General features: G+C 41.4%; 1 long non-coding RNA gene across 1 annotated transcript; it reads right to left on the bottom strand.

The window, feature by feature from the left end:
* Positions 1–507: 507 nt before the first annotated feature.
* On the bottom strand, positions 508–10,549 carry LOC139984742 (uncharacterized). Its single transcript, XR_011799172.1, has 2 exons — positions 9,823–10,549; positions 508–3,028 (listed from the first exon to the last, which is right to left on the bottom strand). It is a non-coding gene; the product is annotated as an uncharacterized lncRNA (long non-coding RNA).
* Positions 10,550–13,430: the final 2,881 nt, after the last annotated feature.

Here is a 13,430-nt window from a genome sequence, read left to right as displayed (position 1 = left end):
AGTAGTTCAACAGTAGACCTTTACTCAGTGAGGATCTGCAAAGCTGGGTCCTCCATCTGCTGCTTATATCCATGAATAAACATCAGTTAACAGTTTTCCAGTCAATACCAATCTTTTTGTTGATTGATATATTACATAACATTACCACTTGTTTATAAAGGAGTGAATTACTGGGGCTTGGGTAGGGGTGTAGGGGAGGGGTGTGGTGTTTAGGGGCTGGGGTGTTTTTAGGGTTTTTGGAGGGGATGTAGTCGGCTGTGGGGATTCGGGGAAGGATGTGGTGTTCACCAGCTTTGGGATGAGTGGGGTGTGTACTAGCTTTGGGAATGGTTAGGGTATTTCGGAGGGATAAGGTGGGTTTGCTGTTCTTTGGGTCGGGAACTATACACAGGACATGTTTGGATGCATTAGTTACTACGGATAATCCGACCAAATTTTTTTTTGAGTAGGGACTGCTTTCTTCTTTTTGTAAATACATACAGAGAAACATTAGTCTAACAATGGAAAGAGAATTGCCAGGTCTTTTATTAATCTCTTGATGCGACACTCCCCTTGAAAGAACATGTTTAAATGTACTGTGCAATATGATATATATTTTACATACATGGAAGAAAATGAAGACATGCAGTAAAGGTTGCATAATTTACATTAGTCACTTCAAAGTGAAATGCTTTGATAAAATGGAAGGAATGGTTTATAAAACTTAAATAATACTTAATATGAAACACACACTTTATACAATGAAGACTTCATACAATAATATTGTCTGATATAGTGGCAAGTGCATTATGACTGTATTACAAGGTGGCATAGTGAAAGGCATGACATAGCAAAAACAGCACAGGTGGCAGGATGGATGGTTTGACAAACTTTTGCATCTTGAATACAAGTTAATTATGAAATGGTACTTTGAGATGGTGAGATATAACTTTGACATAAAACGTAAGATTTAAATTAATGAAAAGATATGGAAAAGTAAATGGTTAAAGTAGAAAGTAAATATATGGCTTAAAACTTGACAGAAAACTTAAAATGATTTATATAAATAAACTCTTATATGAAGACTTTAGATATGAGGTAATATACATGAGGATGTAATAAAATCTGGAAAGCTCTGTTCACCGTAAGAATGAGGTATGTTAAGCACATGGATACATTTTGTGTGTTCACGCTTCACCTTAGACTGAATACTGGTGAAATTGTTGCAACAGTCTTAATACAACATACTGTAACAAAACAAATAGACTTCAAGAATGAATAAAACTTTCCTTCTTTGAGAATGTTTTTTTCTTGGCAAATATACATTTGGAAGCACCTTAGAGAAATTTATGTGTAACACACACATCAAATACTATAGGCAATGGCAATAATGTGTATGTGACAAACATGCATCAAGGCATCTTGAGTAAAATTAAAATTTAATGAAAGGTTTCTTAATTTTTGGCAAGAAAAGTTTCTCTTGTCCACTGAACGGAAAGAGCACATTTTAGTGTTCTGAGTGTAAGTAACACACAGGAAAGACTATTAGTCAATGGCAATAACTTGGCAATATTTTTTTTTTTTTTTGACCACTGAAGGCTTCAAGAGAAATGGAAATGTTACTATTGAAATTTAATGAAAGGTTTCTTAATTTTTGGCAAGAAAAGTTTCTCTTGTCCACTAAATGGGAAGAGCACATTTTAGTGTTCTGTGTGTAACTAACACACAGGAAAGACTATTATTCAATGGCAAAAACTTGGCAATAACGTTGTTGTTTTTCTCCACTGAAGGCTTCAAGAGTAAACGGAAATATCAAAAGTGAATGAAAGTTATTATTTCTGGCAAGATATTTTTCTTGTCTTTTCTTGAATGGGAAAGCAAATTTTAGTGTTTTGCATGTAACACACACAGGAAAGACTAAGTCAATGGCAATAGTTTGTATGTAATATACATACAGTAAATGGAAGGTAAATATCAAAAGAGAATGAAAGATGTTATATTTTGCAAGTTTTTTTTGCTTGTCTCCTGAATGGGACAGCAAATTTTAGTGTTTTGCATGTAACACACACAAGAAAGACTAAGTCAATAATTTGTATGTGGAATACATACAGTAAATGGAACGTAAATATCAAAAGTGAATGAAAGCTTCCTTGTTTATTAGGAAGATACTTTTTCTTGTCTCCTAAATGGGAAAGCACATTTAAGTGTCTTGCGTGTAACACACAGGAAAGACTATAAGTCAACGGTAGTAACTTGTATGTGACATACATACATCAAAGGCTTCAGGAGTAAATGGAAACATAAATATCAAAAGTTTATGGAAGATTTTATTTTTGGCAAGATATTTTTTGGCTCCTGAATAGGAGAGCACATTTAAGTATTTTGAGTGTAACACATACAGGAAAGACTAAGTCAATGACAATAATATGTATGAGGCATACATTTATAAAAGGCTTTGAGAGTACATGTAAATATGAAAAGTGAATGACAGTTTCCTTTTTTTTTGGCAAGATAATGTTTTTGTCCCCTGATTGGGAAAGCACATTTTAGAGTTCTGCTTGTAGAACAGACACATGAAAGACTATTAGTGACTGGTCACTGGCAAGATGCAAGATACCTTTCTATATTGGCAGTTTTTCAGTAGGACATTACATTCCAATGGCAAGCTTATAAATGAATACATTTTAGGAATTTTTTTCTTTTACCACCAGTAAAACCTTCCACTAAGTAATAAATCATCAATTCCCAAGTGAAAGCCCCATGATTTGACAAAGTAAATCAACATGATGCTTTTGTTCTTGATATGCCCAAGTTTGACTATTTAAGTATTGCAAGCCAATTCACTTCACTAATGATGCCTCAAATTACTCCACCCACTTCCCCTGCTTTCTTCCCATCCCCTTTGTTTTCCCCCTTGCCCCCCCCCTTCCTTCCCTCAAGTACACTAATACTTACATCTGAATGTTGCATACACTACCGATAAAAGTGACAGTAGATGATGGCATTTTAGTTAGCACTCTACACCATGTTGTTGCATAGTACGGCTGCACTGAACAAAACAAAAAAAGAGTTAATGATATTCATTAAAGAGAAGTTTTTAAAGATAAAGACTCCCAATAATGTAAGTTCTAAATACCTGCAGACAAAATGAGAAAGATCATTACTACAAAAACAACATTCAAGAACTGTTGTATCCTTGTATAAAATACATAAAACATTTTACTAATACATATCCTCAGAATCTGAGTCTGAAGCAGTGAATGAAGTAGGAATATGACCTGGAGAATGAAATGGATGGTCCACATCACTGTCCGACTCTGATGTGGTATAGTCAGAGCTGCTTTCTACTTCACCTATGTCATCTCTGTCACTTACTGCTCTGCTGGTCTCCAACCTATTTTTGCAATTTAAGCATGAACATGATGGTCCACAACTTGTCTCCATCCTAACACACTTGCATCTCTTAGAACTGCAACCTGTCTTACATTTGCAACCAGTTTTCAAGAAATGGGTTACTTCTGCAATATGTGACAAATTCTCTGGAGTATCCCAAATAGCCTGTAACCCTGTGTCTATCTTCTTCCAGCCATAACGTGACACATCAGGGACTATAACTTTACCTGAGCATGCTTGTGCCCAAAGCTGAGAAGTCCAACAACAGCGTAGCCAATGATAATACAAGGCTGATGCAGATGGCATCCAGTATGACTCATCAGAAATACGATGAAAATGACCTTCACGAATCTTCGAAACAAAAGCTTTGTGATGGTCTAGTACATTTATTTCTGGTGTGTACAAAGAGTGAAAAAGTTCTTCGGGATTATCCTCTGAAAATCCACCTGCATGAGTCTGGAAGTAAACTGAGCCAATAAGTCTATAAAATGCATATAAACCTTCCTCTGAATGACAAGAATCAGCCAGCAGAAGTCCAGGCTGGACGCCACCTGTAATAAATTTGGCGTGCCGAAAGAAAGCTTTGAGGAAAGTCAATTTGGACTGCCCCTTGAAAAATGAAACATAATCACAACCGCTACAAATAAAAACCATTTCCAAGAAAGATGGAGCAAGTTCCAATCTGTCACCAAGAGACTGAAGGTCAAAGTCTTTCAAGAGTGAAGAACAAATATCACCAACCAACACAAACAAGTCATTCCTGAATTGCTTTCTAAGCTGTACATACACAAATTTGTTAGCAAAAATAGACTGCATGAAGGGAAGACCAATATGAAAAGTGTCTCGATCTGGACTGAATATAACAATGCTTTTACAGGTTGTTTTACTAGCATGGAACCAAACACGTGAATCGCCTTCTTCATGGTCAGAAAATAGAGAAGGAACAAAGGACACAGTACCATCAATTAGTTCACTGGCTTTGTCTGTATGTTCGCCATCAAACCCTCCAGCAGTCACTAGTCTCCCAGGACAGGTGTCAACCAATTGAGCAATCTGCATAACCTCATGTGATAAGAATGATACAAGAAGGCGTTTCTGTGTTCGGTTGGATATAAATTGTGTCCAATTTCCAGGCTTAGGTGTAGAAGATGAAATTATTGTGATGCAATCATCACTATGAGATGCATCAGAATGCTCATCTCGACGCTGACGCTCTATGTCTTTGGGCAAAACACCATGCCTTCCAGGATGGTCAAAAATGATGTGAACCTCAGAAGCCTTCAAAAAACGAACTGCATAAACAACCCACTGCTTATATAAAAATGAAGCATAGTCACCAAATGTCTTGTGACAATCGAGGGGTCTTGTGAGGTTGATCATGAACATACCTTCCATAATTACACAAACACCACCAGATGAAAGATGTTCATGACAAGGCTTTTCACAAAAAGTCTGTGGAAACCTTTTCTGCAGAAAAGAGGCAGAAGCTGCCTTGTTACCTTTGTTTGGGATGCCATCACTGTCACAGATGGCCCTAGGAAGAGGAATAAACTGGTTAAGGGAAGACACTGCAGCATTGTTGCTTTTAGACCATGCTACCTGCTTTCGAAGACAAGCAATTTGCAGCTTATGATCTTTCAGTTCTTGGCGCTTCTTGATCGTTGTTTTCTTCTTATCTGCAAAAGTGTGAAGGTTCCTTCGCTTTCTGGAGGGTTTAGCAGAAGCTTCTGCTATTATAAAACATGACACATAGGAAATAAAGTCTGCCTCACCAACTGAATAGAAAGTAGTAAGATCAGTAGTAACAAGGGGGCTTGCCACCTTCTCATCAAACAAATGGACAAGGGCTACTCGATCTGAGACGCTAAACACTTTAGACTGTCTTAATTTTTCTAGATAGCATCGAATATTGGACTCTATCACAGAATGGTTGGCTGAATCAACTTCTAAAGAACTACGGAAAGGCTTCACCTGCTTTGCCAAGTTATTGGTTACACGTGACCTGAAAGGTAAATAATGCATTAGTCGATTGAGTCCTTGAGGATCGGTTGCATTCATGGCCATTTTCATGTCTTTGTTTATGCACATCTCATGAGCCTCATCTAGCGCTACACACTGATTATGGTTGCCACTGAGACTGACAGCAAAAGCACCTGCTTCAAGATGACGTAAAACATAACTTGGGCAAGTTTTTAAAGTTGCAATGTGGATGGGAACTACTCTTAGATAATTGGTTCGATCCATCGCATGAAATAATGGACACATCTGGCGAACACATGCACCTCTAAGACTAAAATCCCTAGATCTGATAGACATATACAAACCTCCATAAAACATCATGTCTCTCAAACAAAAATTTGACCAGAACTGAAAGGTTGTGTCAGACATACACTTTGACTGAACAAATTCCTTAAAGGTAAGGTAAACAGCCTCAAGATGTTCCATCAATGAACTACTGAAAATAGTTGGAAACAGATTAGACTTCTTCTGCCCAATCTCTTTCTCTAGTAGAGTAAAGAAAGATTGGTCAAGTCTAGACTCATCCGAAATATACAAATGAAGAATGTGCCTATACAGTGCCTCCCATGACTGCAAAAGAAAGTGATGGGTTTTCTTAAACCCAGAAGCACAAAGAACAGTTTGCAGGGTTTTACCCTTATGAAACTGGGACAAAAGTGTCTTCAGTCCAGCATCAGAGTACAACTTCATTAAAGGTGGTTGACTGTTTTTCAAGAGGTGCCACTCTCCCAAATATGGGATTACCCAGTCCAGTTCTTCGCCGTACAGTCGTTTCAAGTTAAGGATGACATCATATGTTTTACAGTCACCAGCAACAACCAAGTGCTGTATCTGCGAACCAACTTGGTGCTTCCGATAAAGTATGTCTAAAACATTAAGAATAGTTTGCTGACTTTCAGCTGGCTCAGGTAGAATGGAAATATAATGGACTGTTGACTTCTCTGTGGGACAATCCAGGTCTGTAAAACATGTTTTCAGATCTGGCATGACAATGTCTGGATGTCTAGAGTATTGCAACTGCTTGACAAGCATGTAACAGAAAACTTTCCTTTCAAAACAGGAGAGAGCAGTTGCTTCACTTTCAGCGAGAGAAAAATCACTAACTGAAAGGACACGAAAAGGATTCCTAAAAGACATTACTGCTGAATAAGTTTGGTTTGATGAGGCTTGGTAATCCCTGATGTCATCAACTGATAAATTACTGCATTGACCTACTCTATTATAACTATGTACTGACTTACCTGCAGCACTGCCAATAGAAGATGTAACAGGCAACGGTTCAACAGACTGAACAGATGTTCCATGAAAACCCCTATTGGCCTGACCAACTTTGACAGATGCATAAGCACTATTTCTATCGATGTTGTCCACTGATGCCACACAGAAACTGTTTGAAAGAATAACTGGCTTATCATTCATTTCAGCCTTTGAAATGGTGGTTTGAAAACGAAGGAAAGTGCTTTTAGACACAGTTATACCAAAGTTTGAGAGGTAATTGAAGCATAAAGTTGAGGAAGATGTAAACCGATCAACCAGGTCAGAAATAGCCATGTGAAGATGACTAAAACAAGATTCATTAGTTGTATACAAAAGACTGCAAACAATAAAGTAACGTTTCATTAACTTTGACCGACTGACTGCCTCGGATGGATGAGTATCAGAAAGAAAGTGCTCACTCCAGTTAAATCTGCTATTAAAATGGGTTGCTGAAAGTTCTGATGTACCTTGTGTGCATGCTACAACAAAATTCCAGACGACAGCAGGAATACGTTTAATTTCAGATACAAAATCAAATGTATCCAAACTGTACGATGTGGACCTGTCCTGAGAAATAATATCTCTAGCACTTGCAGACAAGTTTTGATTAATTTCACTTGAAATGTCAGAAAGATGCATGTTCCACAAAGATGATACTGAAGTAGAAGGTGCTGGTTCAGCTTGAACAGCTTGAGACGATTTCTGATTGTATAAGGTAAGGTGAAGAGCTGTACACAGATCAGTTCCATACCTTCTCATCATAGTTCCACACCTGTTATTTCCTTGAATACAAGAAGTAATGATACATTCACCTATTGCTGACCTCACTGAAGACAGAAATAAATGGAGAGAACGGTGGGAAGAAGCTATCTGTGCCTCTAAACCCTCAGACGACACAACTTCCTTAAACTTAAAACAGTAGTCATTAAAGGCATTTTGAACTAGCAATGCCTTGTCATTGAGTAATGCTGTACCAATCTCAGATAAAGTATGAGCAAAAGCAAAGTCATCCACTGAATCAATAAAACCAGCGGAGGAGGCTTCAATGAAAGGCCGTAGCAGAGATGACAAGTATAGCTTACTGCTACGATTGAATGCAATGAATTTCTGGCCTTTACAATACCTAGTAACAGAAGCATGACAAACAGTACATAAGTTGAAAGTTGCTTCACCTTTTAACTCTTCCTTTTGCATGACATCCACAGAATATAATCGAGCAGCACTAACATTACTACACAAGTTAAGACATGACTTTGCTGATCCACACAATGTACAATGCTTGACAGAAGACTGGTTATAAATACTGCAGTAATGATGGTGACATAATGTGGCAATGATGGTTGATGGAGTAGCACTTTCTGGTGAAAAATCTAAGCCATACAACTGTAAAACTTCAGCAGGAAAAGATATTAAATTAGTTTGGTGGAGCTTCTGCAAATTTGTGCACCCCTCCACAGCACAACTCTGAGATAATGATCTTTTAACACCACGCTTTGAACTATGTTCAGAATCTGTGGCGTGGTGTTTCTTGCAAGCTTGACAAATGCAGTCATCATCACTGCAATTCACAGCCCGAAGATTAATAACTGTTTGAGCATGTCTGGGTAATGCTTGCCCAATGTGCCAGTATCGTGGCTTTTCTTTCAAACAAACCTTACATGGTCCACCTGGTCTTTCAGGGTGCAAAATTTGGCAAGAACTTTCTTTGGGCATTGCTATATACTGTCCATATACAAAACATGAAAAAGTAAGCAATATTTTAAGGAATTAAAAAGCAGTATTTAAATTACTGAGCTAGCGTCATGCTAGAAACTGCTTGGTGAATAATGCTAACAAACATTTGTCAAAACTCTTAAAGGTTAAACAATAACTAACTACTACAATACCTATCAGAGAAAGCACCTTCCAGTAAATACAATGTGTTTAATTGTAGTTGTCAGCCAAGCAATGTCACACTCTGATCCCTTAAGTAAAAGCAATTAGTCTAATTGTAATAGCACAAAATATCAAAGGCGAAGCAGTATATAGCAAGCTGGTAATATTTCTGTGTCTGTATATTGTCTACCTAACTACATTTAAAGCATACAGTAGGGCCTAAGGCCTTAACTTAAAGTGATGAATCCAGCTACTGTAGTTCAAGTATTACTGCTGCTGCCAGTAGTATTATAACTGGGCTACGACCTTAAATAATACAATGTACAAAGGCGTTCTGCTACTATCGTATTTTAAATGCAGTCCAAATCTTCTCAACCTCAGGCCTTAGAAATATTACCAAAGGACAGGACGTAGGCTAAGGACTAGAATGGCTGAAGCCATTATTAATATTGGACTTGGCTATGCCTAATTACTTAATTTATCAGTCTTAGGCCTACTGTAACTGTAGAAGTAGTATTCTATTACTATTTACAAGGGCCTAGTACCACTACTAGTAGGCTAGTAGTAGTACGTCATACTGTCAGTCACTGTCAGTAGCCTTGAAGGCCTACTAAAACTGAGACCTGCTGGTAGTAAAGATGGCCGAGAGCCAGTGTTTAGCCGAGGATAATTATAAGTTCAAGACTTAGTGCCTATAGGATACAGTAGTAGCACTAGTAACTTGGGTACTAGCCTACTACTACCAGAACTAATATTCTAATATTAATAAATTATCATTAGTACAGTGATGTACTAGGCCTCACTTCCAGTAATATATAGGCTATTACTAGTTATTACTGTCCGCTATGCCCTCGAAATTTTAACTATTAGGTAGGCCTAAGTAGGCCTAGTACCGTAACATGTCAACTACCTGATTTTTTTCATATTAACGCACAAAATGAGGGGAATCTAGGTCTATACGGACTAGTAACTTCACTATAAATACGAGACGTTGCAAATGTTGCACTAGGACACACTACATAGTAACCATTTAGAGCTAGGTTGCACGTTATTGGATATGGTGTTTTCGTGTATTGTTGTATTATGTACGTTAGGATACAGAAATTTGAGGCAACCAAAACCCAATAGGGCACTACTTTCGTTGACCAAAAAATCACTCTTTTCGGGAGAGTTACAACTTTTCTGACAAATATGAGTAAGATTTAAGCTTAAATATTACAAAAATGCTATTTTTACGGTAAAAGGTTGTCTAAGACGCAAAAGTCACATAACGATAGACGTCGACTCGATTTGACTTACCTTTATGTTTTCACGTTGGTCGTCGAAAAGAAAATGCACTGTTCTAGTGGAAAAATCTTCGTTTTTTTCCGGAAATGATCGTATTTGATTCTCTAATGTATCCAGTATCGATCTACGATACTCGTGAACCCGAATTACATTGGGATGTCTGCGAATTTTGCCGATTACATCCATACATGGAAGTAGCGAACCGAAGTCCGTAGAACCGGATTTGCGCGAAACAATTACTTCCGTGTCAAGTAGCTGTGCTCGAAAATTTGCTAGTAACGGTCATATATTGAGGTCAGACTTCCAACTGTACAGATTTCTGGCTATAACGTGCAGTATGCTCATACCAGCATGCTGGTGTGAGCTATTGTTACAGTGCGCATCTATAACTCTATCCGTGAACAATTGGTAAAACCGCTCCCACTCGCACAGTGTTCGATTGAATTTCATGAAACTTGGACACAAGGACCATTGGGTATAGGGCCATCAGAGATGGTCCAAAATTTGGGGTCAAAGGTCACCTGTGGGCCGTAATGGGCCATTTTGTGGAAATACGCAAAATGCTTCTCCTACAGATTCCATGGTACAATGTTGAGGGTTTGTCACGATAGTACTATGGTAGTTTTACCTTCAGGGTGCTTTTTACGTGACCCGTCATACGGGATACAAAACGTCACGGCCAAACGGCACTACCAAACCCTCCCATTCTTACAAACGAACCTCAGGTCAAGCGAGCCAAAAAAAAGTACATATAGGACAGTTGACAGTTGGCTTTCGTGGAGTGCAGACGTGTTTTTCGCTCTCGCGCTACATCTGAGTTCAGTTCAGTTCTCGTGGAGTGCGGACGTGTTTTCGGCTGCTCTCCACCTTTCGTTGACCACACCTTTATTGTGTTTTTGCGTTGGCCCTTCATTGGTTTACAGTTTGTTTTGGTGTGGTTTGTGTGTTTTGGGTTTGTTTCGTTTTGGTTTGTGTGTGGGTGCGTGGCTTTGCCACGCCCCTGGCTGTCATGGCGGCTCGCCGTGGCAGCGGGATCGTGTTGTTGAGTTTTTCGGGGGAGGCTGGGGTCGTCCCCGTGCGGGTTTTTTCAGTTTTGCGTTCTGTTGGTTTGGGGGTCCCTGGAGAGGTTGACGCGCTTCAGCGTGAACCTCTCCGGGGTATGAATTGTTTTGATGTACGGTTTACCTCCGAGGCTGCCCGCGTCCGAGGCGTCCATGTGTTGGAGGGAGTTGAGGGACTGAAGGTCACACCGTATGACAGTTCGGTGTGGGTGACAGTCCTCCATCTCCCTCTGGACATGTCTGAACAGGTTGTTGTGCGGACACTGGGGCGTTTCGGCAAAGTGACCGGCTACGAGGAGCCGGAATTCCTTGAATGTATGGGTGTCAAGACCGGGACTAGACGAGTTAGAGTTGAACTCAAGTCCGATATCCCCTCTACCTTGTGGGCTAATGGGCACAGGGCCCACGTTGCATACCCGGGCCAGCCTCGCACTTGTTGGAGGTGTGGGCTGGAAGGGCATGAGGCCAGGTTGTGCCCGAACAAGCGGTGTAGCCGCTGTTTACAGGTTGGGCATACCCTGGCCGAGTGTAAAGGGGATATCGTTTGCAACTCGTGTGGGAAAACGGGCCATCTCGCCCGTTTATGCCCAGACCGCTCATACGCCGCGAGAGTGGCTACGGGCGTGGTTGAAGCGGTCCCTGTCCCGGCCTCTGACACCGTACCACATGATGCTCCTGTCATCGCCCCAGTGTCCGACACTAGCGCCCCGATGGAGGCTTTGTTCCCCCTTTCGTGTCCGACCTCTCCCCTGATCGAACTTGCCGAGACTGCCAGCCTGCCCACTGAGGCAGAGCAGGACAAAACGGCGGAGATGGTACTAGCGGAGTGGCACGCGGCGCAGGATGCCGCTTGTACTGGTTCACCGGTAGCTACGCCCGCTATCGGTGATACTAGTCGGGCCCCGAGTCAACCGGCCCAAGAGACATTAAGTGGCCCAGATTCTGACTCGCCAATGGAGGACTGCACTACAGCCTTATTAGTTGTAGCTAAGGAGTCCTCCGATTGGTTTGATGAGACAAAACAGGCCACTGATCTCATTGACTCGAGTGGCCCTTCCACCCTACCCGCAGCCGCTTCCGCTATACCGGACACGATGGTCGCTAGTGGACCTCCTGTTCCTGACAGGGAGGTCCACTCGACCAAGGTTGACGAGGAGTTAAGAACTCTGCTCCCTCGTAAGAAAAGGGGGAATACTGTTAGGGGCTTGAAAAGACCCGTATTGGGAAAATTTCGCAGGTAATGCGCAAGCCTGTCGTCTGCTATCGGGACGGCGTACCCCGGATGAGTTTTGGAGTTAGTTGTTATGTGTGGGGTGGGGGGTTTGTGTGGTCCTTACATAATATGGGTTGGGGGTTTTCTGTTTGTGGTTTGGTGTTGGCTTTTTGGGGCTGGTTTGTGGAGCTTTATTGTTTTGGTTCTGTTGGCCTTTGGGTCCGTGTCCTTTTCACGGTCACGTTAAACGCTATATTTTATACATTTGTGGGTTAGTGAGAGATTTCTGTTTGTGGGTTTTCAGTTGGGTTTTTGGTGGTTGTTAAACAGTTTTTGGTTTTGTTGACCTTTGGTCCGTGTCCGTTTTTTTGCACGTAAAAAGCACACATCTGATAACTGTTTTTTTCACTGTACTGTGCTATACTTCCCGCCAGGCGGGTGTGCGCCAGTTCGTATATCGTTATCGTATATAGTCATCGTATACTGTATTTTATCCAACCTATCTTTAGTTTGTTTTGTTACTCCTCTGTGGCCCAGCCACCTTCGGTATCATGGCATCGCGCCGTGATTCCAAAATTGTTAAGTTAACCTTCACCGGTGAACAAGCGGTTCCACCGGTGCAAGTTTTTAGTATTTTAAAGAGTAAGGGTGTTGTTGTGCCTGGAGAGGTTGATGCGTTGCAAGCTCTCCAGGGTCGTAATACTTATGATGTACGTTTTACAAGTGACGTGACCCGGCAGAAGGGTGTCGCGTTGCTTAGTGGGGTTGAAGGTTTGACAGTTACTCCGTACGAGCGTTCCGTATGGGTAACTGTCATCCACGTAGGACTAGAGGTGCGTCAGGAACTTGTCGCAACTGTTTTAGGTCGGTTTGGGGCTGTCAAGGCCATGAAAATGTGCTCCTACGCACAGGCCCCCGGGGTGTTGAACGGGCACCGACAGGTTCGGATCGACCTCAAGCAGGACATTCCCTCCTTCCTTTTTATTGCCGGACATAAAGCTCACGTGCGATACCCCGGTCAGCCCCGTACCTGCTTCAGGTGTGGGGAGACCGGGCACGAAGCCAAGGGCTGCCCAAACAAAAAGTGTGGGCGCTGCCTTCGTCTTGGGCATGATACCTCTGCTTGCCCAAGCGAAGTTGTGTGCTCACTCTGTGGGAAGGAGGGGCATGTTTTTCGCGCTTGTCCCTCCTCTTATGTCTTTATGACAAAGAGTGGGGGTCAATCAAAGGCGCCAAGTTCTGGCGCACCTACTGCCTCGGAGGAAGCTCCACGCAAAGAGGGAGGGCCGGATGCACCTAGTTTCACCCTCCCTTGAAGTTGCAGACCCCAACCCCGTGCCCGCACC

This window comes from Apostichopus japonicus, chromosome 17 (genome assembly GCF_037975245.1).
Source record: "Apostichopus japonicus isolate 1M-3 chromosome 17, ASM3797524v1, whole genome shotgun sequence".
NCBI lineage: Eukaryota > Metazoa > Echinodermata > Holothuroidea > Aspidochirotida > Stichopodidae > Apostichopus > Apostichopus japonicus.
Note: the sequence above shows the minus strand (reverse complement) of the source record. Positions and strands in the feature narration are given on the sequence as shown.